Genomic DNA, 7,221 nt, shown 5'->3' on the forward strand with positions numbered 1-7,221 from the left:
CAAAACCTACTCTAAAGCTATAGTAATCAAGTCTTCAGTGTAAGGATGGACATAGATATATCAGTGAAACAAAATAGGGAGTCCAGGGGCGCCTGGGTGGCTCAGTTGGTTAAGCGACTGCCTTCGGCTCAGGTTATGATCCTGGAGTCCCGGGATCGAGCCCCACATCGAGCCGCACATCGGGCTCCCTGCTGAGCAGGGAGTCTGCTTCTCCCTCTGACCCTTCCTCCTCTCGTGTTCTCTCTCTCATTCTCTCTCTCAAATAAATAAATAAAATCTTAAGAAAAAAAAAATAGGGAGTCCAGAAACAGACCTACACATGTTTTGTCAATTGATTGTTGACAAGGGTGCCACAGTAATGTAAAGAGGAAAGGATATCTTTTCAACAAAAGGTGTTAGAAAAACCATACAGTCTTATGGAAAAAAATATACCCTGACTCCAACCTCATAATACATACCAAAATAAACTAGAAATGGATCATAGACCTAAACGTAACAGTTAAAATGATAAAATTCTAAAAGAAAACATAGGAGAGGGGAGCCTGGGTGGCTCAGTTGGTTAAGCGGCTGCCTTCGGCTCGGGTCATGATCCCAAGGTCCTGGGATCGAGTCCCGCATCGGGCTCCCTGCTCGGCGGGGAGTCTGCTTCTCCCTCTGACCCTACCCCCTCTTGTGCTCTCTCTCTCACTTTCTTCCTGTCTCTCAGATAAATAAAATAAAATCTTAAAAAAAAAAGAAAACATAGGAGAAAATACTCGTGCCCTTAGGATAAGAAAGATTTCTTTTTTTTTTTAAAGATTTTATTTATTTATTTGACAGAGAGAGACACAGCGAGAGAGGGAACACAAGCAGGGGGAGTGGGAGAGGGAGAAGCAGGCTTCCCACTGAGCAGGGAGCCCGATGTGGGGCTCGATCCCCAGACTCTGGGATCATGACCTGAGCTGAAGGCAGACGCTTAGCAACTGAGCCACCCAGGCGCCCAAGAAAGATTTCTAAAGACACCAAAAAAGAAACAATAAATTTCACTCCACTGAAATTAGAAACTTCTGCTCATCAAAGGACACTTTTGGAAAACGAAAAAAGAAGTCATAGGTCATAGCCTGGGAGGAAGTACCTGACAAAGGACTTGTATTGAGAATATATAAAGATATATTCAGAATATATAATTTTTTAAAGATTTTATTTCTAAGTAATCTCCACACTCAACATGGGGCTTGAACCCACAACCCCAAGATCAAGAGTCGTATGCTCCACTGACTGAACCAACCAGGTGCCCCCAGAATATATAATTAAAGTATAATATATATATTCTTACAATTCAATGATAAGACAAACAACCCAATATATTTTTTTAAGTGGACAAAAGATTTGAAAAAATCACTTCACCAAGAAAACATATAAATGGCCAATGGGCACGTTCAACATCATTTGTTAGCAAGGAAATGCAAATTAAAACCACACCGAGCAGTCACCACACTCCTCTTGGGATGGCTAAAAGGAACAAAGGTGGACAATACAAGTGTGAGCAAGGATGCAGAGCAACCAGAACTCAGAACTCTCAGGTATCTCTGGTGGGTGTGTAAAACGCTACAATCACTTTGGAAAATAGTTTGGCAATTTCTTATAAAGTTAACATACACACACATATAACCCAACAATTCCCCTACTAAGTAAAATACCCAAGAGTAATGAAAAATATATCCATAAAGACTTTTACGTGAACGTTAGCAGAAGTCTTACTCATCACAGTCCCAAACTGGAAATAATCCACATGTCCATTAATAAGTGAATGGATCAACAAAGTGTGGTAAAATCCCCCATTGGAATACTACTCAGCAATGACAAGAAACAAACTACTTACGGGGCGCCTGGGTGGTTCAGTGGTTGGGCGTCTGCCTTCGGCTCAGGTCATGACCCCAAGGTCCTGGGATCGAGCCCCGCATCAGGCTCCCTGCTCTGCGGGAAGCCTGCTTCTCCCTCTCCCACTCCGCCTGCTTGTGTTCCCTCTCTTGCTCTCTCTCTCTGTCAAATAAAGAAATAAAATCTTAAAAAAACAAAAAAAAGGAAACAAACTACCTACGCATGGAACGACTGGGGGAAGGGTCCATACTCTATGGTTCTGTTTATAGGAAAATCTTGTATTAGCAAAGCTCTTCTATAGTGACAGAAACCAGAGCGGTGGTTGCCTGGGGCCAAAGGCTGGAGGGAGACTGGCTACAAGGGGGCACAGGGGAACTTTCGGGGGGTGATGAAAATGTTCTATATCTTGATTTGGGGTGGTGGTTCCATGGGTTTAAATATTTGTCAAACCTCATTGAACTGTACCCTTAAAAACGGTGTGTTTTAAGTAAGTTATATCTCTATAAAAGTTAATTTAAAAAGAAACCAAAAAGGCTACATTGCTGTGTGCTCCATTGGAAGCCGGGCTCGGTCTCCATCTTCCCACCCCCTTCAGCGTATTTCCAGCATCTCTACACCAAAGCCATCCTCCAGCAGGGCCTCCTTTCTCTGTGACAGGTCTCTTTCCCAGCATGTCCTTCCCACCAGCCACCCCCAGCCAAGAGCTTTCTCCAGCAGCCTCCAGCATCCAGAGCCTCCTGTACCTGCTACCAGCTGGCTCCACCGAGGAGCGTCAGCGCTACCCCAGGTAAGGGCTCTGGGCCAAAGCTGAGCAGCCTGAGCAGACTGTATTCAGCTGATGCCGAGTTGGCCCTGGACTAAACACATCAGCCTCACCAGCTCCTGCTGGGGCTTGGCAGGGGCGAGAGACTGCACACAGAGTCTCTGGCACCTCCGCCGTCAGACCTCAGCACTTCTTATCCCGTGGAGCCCCAGGGCCAGGGTCTCTGGTCTGCGTGTGAGCTTTCACAGACCTGACCCAGGCTTCTTGGGGTTGTCCCCACCCCGAGTCTCATCTTCCTTTCAGATCCTGGTTTCCTCCGTCCCAGGTCCCCCTCCTGTCCCTAAGATATTCCCAAGCAGAGCCGTTTAGAAGAAAGAAACCCGAAATTGGCAGTAATTGTGGCATAGGCCCTACTGAGGACCCATTCGGCCGCCTGGAGAAAGGGCACCCTGGGCTGGCTCCTCTCCACCAGGCCAGGGACTCTCTGCAAGGCTGGATGACCTTGTTGCTCGCATTACTGATGGGCCCTGTTCTGTGCCCCCACTCAGCCCCTCCTGGGGCTATGTAGAAAAACACTTTGGGGACATAGGGAGCAATCCTAGCCAAACAGGGAGAGAAACAGGTGCACTGGGGCCAGCTCGGGCTGGCTCACAAGAGCCAAGCGCTAAATGTTCAGGGTGCCAGGAGGCCGGAGAAGCTTGGTTAGGGCTCCAGCCTGCATCTGTTTCTAGGCTCCTCTTTGTACCGCTGATCCAGGGAGAGGCTGAGGTGTGGGATCCAAATGGTCATTGGGGGCCGCAGGCCTCCTGGCCAAGGACTGTGGGGATTGGGAGCAATGGGGAACTGTGGCTCTTTGGCCCCTGGCCCCTTGCCCTCCTACTCTTGGACGGCGGAGAGGATGCAGTTTCCCTGGTCATGGGAATGGCTGGACCCGGCCGCCTTGGACACAATGGTTTGGCCAGAGCACGTGGGCGAGCCCAGGAGACTGGCTCGGGTCTGCGGCTTCCTGGGAGGAAGTGAGGCATTGTTTCGGGGGTTGTGTGGGCCCGCTGGAACTCTGCACAATGCAAGGGACGGTGGGTGCCAGGTCCAGCCCACCGACAATCGGGAACTTGTTTATTGCTTTAATGACCCCACGGTGGATCCACCTGGAAACAGACCTGCTAATGAGCTGGCACGGCCCCAAGGGAAGCCTGTCGGGCCAGCTCCCCTGGAGGCACTAAGGGTGTGTGGTCTGAGACTGGGAGAGCTGCGAAGTAAGGCCTGGGATCTGTCTGGGAAAACCACAGCGAGATCTTCTGCTTCTCCTTCCCCATCCGCCTCCTCTGTGGGGTCATGAGAAGGCAGAGTGGGGGAAGGAGCCGTGAGGGTGAGAATGGAAGGCATGAGGGAGCTGCCCATTCTAGCCTCTGTTCCAAACTGCTGGTGACCTTGACCAAACTGTCAAAGCTTTCTGGGCCTCAGGGTCCCCATCTTTCAGGAAAGGATACCCAGATCATTCCTGCTGTCTCCCCACTTTCCCAGGGTGTTGGGAGGATAAGGTAAGATCAGACACAGCAACTGCTTTGAACTTCTTGGAAGAAAAACCCTTTTAGACATCAAGGCTTTACACTGTTGGCTTCTTTCCCCTGTGGCTGGAACCTGGGAGCTTGGGGAGATGTACCGTCTGGGACTTGGTTTTCCTAGACTGTTTGTCAGACACCTGCCAGGGCCTGAGACAAAATTAAAAACTGCCCCTGCATCAAGGACATCTGGGAGCCAAAGGTAGGCAGCAGAGGAAGGGGCGATGCCATGCTGGGGCCAGCTCGGGCTGGCTCACAAGAGCCAAGCGCTAAACGCTCAGGAATGTTAAATCCATGGGTAGCTTGCAGTCGGCCACTGTAGGAGTTTTTACACCATAAAAACTAGCGGTCTCTGCAAACGGGGCCTTTTTTTTTTTTTTTCCCCTTAAGAGCTAGTTTTCCAGCGTCTCCTTCCTGCCTTGTCTTCGGCGTTTTTGCTTTCAGAGCCGCTGATAGCAAGATGTCTTCGAGAAATGCCAAAATTGGGCATCCTGCCCCCAACTTCAAAGCCAAGGCTGTTATGCCAGATGGCCAGTTCAAAGATCTCAGCCTATCTGACTACAAAGGAAAATACATTGTGTTCTTCTTTTACCCTCTTGACTTCACCTTTGTGTGCCCCACAGAGATCATTGCTTTCGGTGACAGGGCAGAAGAATTTAAGAAACTCAACTGTCAAGTGATTGGTGCTTCTGTGGATTCTCATTTCTGTCACCTGGCATGGATCAACACACCCAAGAAACAAGGAGGACTGGGCCCCAGAACATTCCCTTGGTATCAGACCCCAAGCGCACCACTGCTCAGGACTATGGAGTCTTAAAGGCTGATGAAGGCATCTCCTTCAGGGGCCTCTTTATCATTGGTGATAAAGGTATCCTTAGGCAGATCACGGTAAATGACCTTCCTGTAGGCCGCTCTGTGGATGAGACTCTGCGACTGGTTCAGGCCTTCCAGTTTCCTGACAAGCATGGGGAAGTGTGCCCAGCTGGCTGGAAGCCTGGCAGTGATACCATCAAGCCTGATGTCCAGAAGAGCAAAGAATATTTTTCTAAGCAGAAGTGAGTGCCGGGTCATTTTAGGGCTGGGCTGTAGTGGGTGGCCATGAAAACAAAATCTCTCTTGTATTATTGTCATGCTTAGAACATAAGACTTTAGACTGTGCAGATGTGGTATGGGGACAGAACAGGCCTTTTCTGCAGGGGTTGGGGAGGCCAGCCTTTCTTCCTCTGGAGAGAAGGGCCTGAGCTGTTATGGGGCAGGCCAACTGTTACGTACGGTAGCAGGGCATCACGTTTTGTCTTTTGTTTCTATTAAACTTGAACCGAGGGGGAAAAAAAAAAAAAAGCTAGTTTTCCAGCCAGAGTCTGCAGAAGGCCTGCTCGGTGCTGCCCTGACCCCCCTAAACTCCCCACCCCAGTCTCACCAAGCAGGTGCAGCTCCTTTGCTCTGGGGACACAGACCGCACCCCCCCCCAGCGCCCCCCGGGGACTGGAGGCCTGAGCAGGTACAAAAATGGCCCCAGGGCAGGCCGCAGTGGGGCAGGGTGACCAGTGAGACGGAGGACCATCATCTGTCCTATCCCATACCCAGATCTCAGGGGCTGGGAGCCAAACCGAAGCTCCAGTCGGGTGCTGAGGCCTGCTGGCGCTCTGTGTGTCTTTGCCCTCATTCAAACACCACAGGGGTGGGGATGGGGATGGAGACCACGTGAGCCTTTCATCTCAGGCATTTATGAGGGCACTCACGGGAGCATAACTGAGATCTCATTAATTATTTGAGGAGTTGTTTGTTTGCTGGCTTGTGTTTTGGGGCCTAATTTTAACCCAAGAAGTTTCTTTAGTGTCTGAAAAGGGGTGATGAACATGGATTCTGCCGACGGCCCTGGACATGGCGGGCAGTGGAGAGTAAAGCTATGAAGCAGAAGAAGGAAGCTACCAGTGACCTGGGGTGGGTCAAGGGCACAGCTCGGGGCCTGCAAGCCAGAATACCTGGGTACCAATTCTGGTTCTGCCTTTCGGGCCAGGGCACATCACTCGGTCCCTGGGGGCCCTCCCTTCCTGGCCTGCACTCTGCGGTCACCAGCAGGCCATCTGGAGGGGCCCTGGCGGCACGCACATCCTCTGACCTGAATTCATCTCTGCTGTCCTTCGGTTTCTCTTACTGATGTCTGTAAGCGGGTGGCACGTAAGCTCGAGACGTGCTCCCTTTCAGCGAGGAGCTACTTGTGTCATCGGGTGTTTTTCACAATGATGGCATTTGCTTCAGAGTCCGGGAGGTCCTGGGCTTAAATCTTGGCTCTCGCCTCTCACTGACTGTGTGACCTTAGGGCAGGTTCTTCTCTGATCCCACCACCCGGTCCGAGAGATAAAACTGATCAGAGAGCCCTCTACTCAAACTTACTGGGGGAATTAAATGGGGTAATTTGTGTAAACTCTCGGCACAGACCCCGGCACACACTGGGCATGGAGGAATGGTAGCTGCGGTCGGCCCTTCACTCAGAGGGGGTACCTTCCTCTCGAGCGGGACCCTGGTGGGCCCAGGAGGGACCTGCCACTTAAAAGAGGTAGGAGACCTTGAGTCCCCTGTTGGGGTAGCTGTGCAGCACCCCACAATCTTACTAGGTAATTTCAACTCAGCAAGTGAAAGTCACAACCTCCCAGAGGAGACCCCCGTGTTGTCACAAGGAAATGCTTGATTGATCGGAGGTGGAGAGGCAGGGCACTCGGGTTCCGGTTTTGACTTGTCCTCAGCTCCCTTGTTTATGACATGTTGCTCATCTCTGCCCTCCCTCATTGCTCTGGACAAATGAGGTCATGCTGATGAGCAAAATGAAATCAGTAAAAATGTTTTAGGGTATGCCATAAAATGTATTATTATCACAAATAATAATATAATTAATCTCCACGGCCCAGGACAGCCCTGAGAGATTTATTTGTGGGTAGAATTTTCTTTTTCCCATTCTTTTCCAGGGATTTTTTTTTCCCCCCAGCAGGAACCTTCGTGCCTCAGTGTATGTCCAGGGTAGCTCTCAGTCCTGCC

General features: G+C 50.3%; 1 pseudogene; it reads left to right on the forward strand.

Annotated features, from left to right (window-relative positions):
* Positions 1-4,621: 4,621 nt before the first annotated feature.
* LOC114221980 (peroxiredoxin-1 pseudogene) lies at positions 4,622-5,377 on the forward strand (annotated as a pseudogene).
* The last annotated feature ends 1,844 nt before the right edge of the window (positions 5,378-7,221 follow it).

Source organism: Eumetopias jubatus, unplaced genomic scaffold (assembly GCF_037043125.1).
Source record: "Eumetopias jubatus isolate StellerSeaLion01/CBP00866 unplaced genomic scaffold, mEumJub1_p1.0 scaffold_12, whole genome shotgun sequence".
Classification (NCBI taxonomy): domain Eukaryota; kingdom Metazoa; phylum Chordata; class Mammalia; order Carnivora; family Otariidae; genus Eumetopias; species Eumetopias jubatus.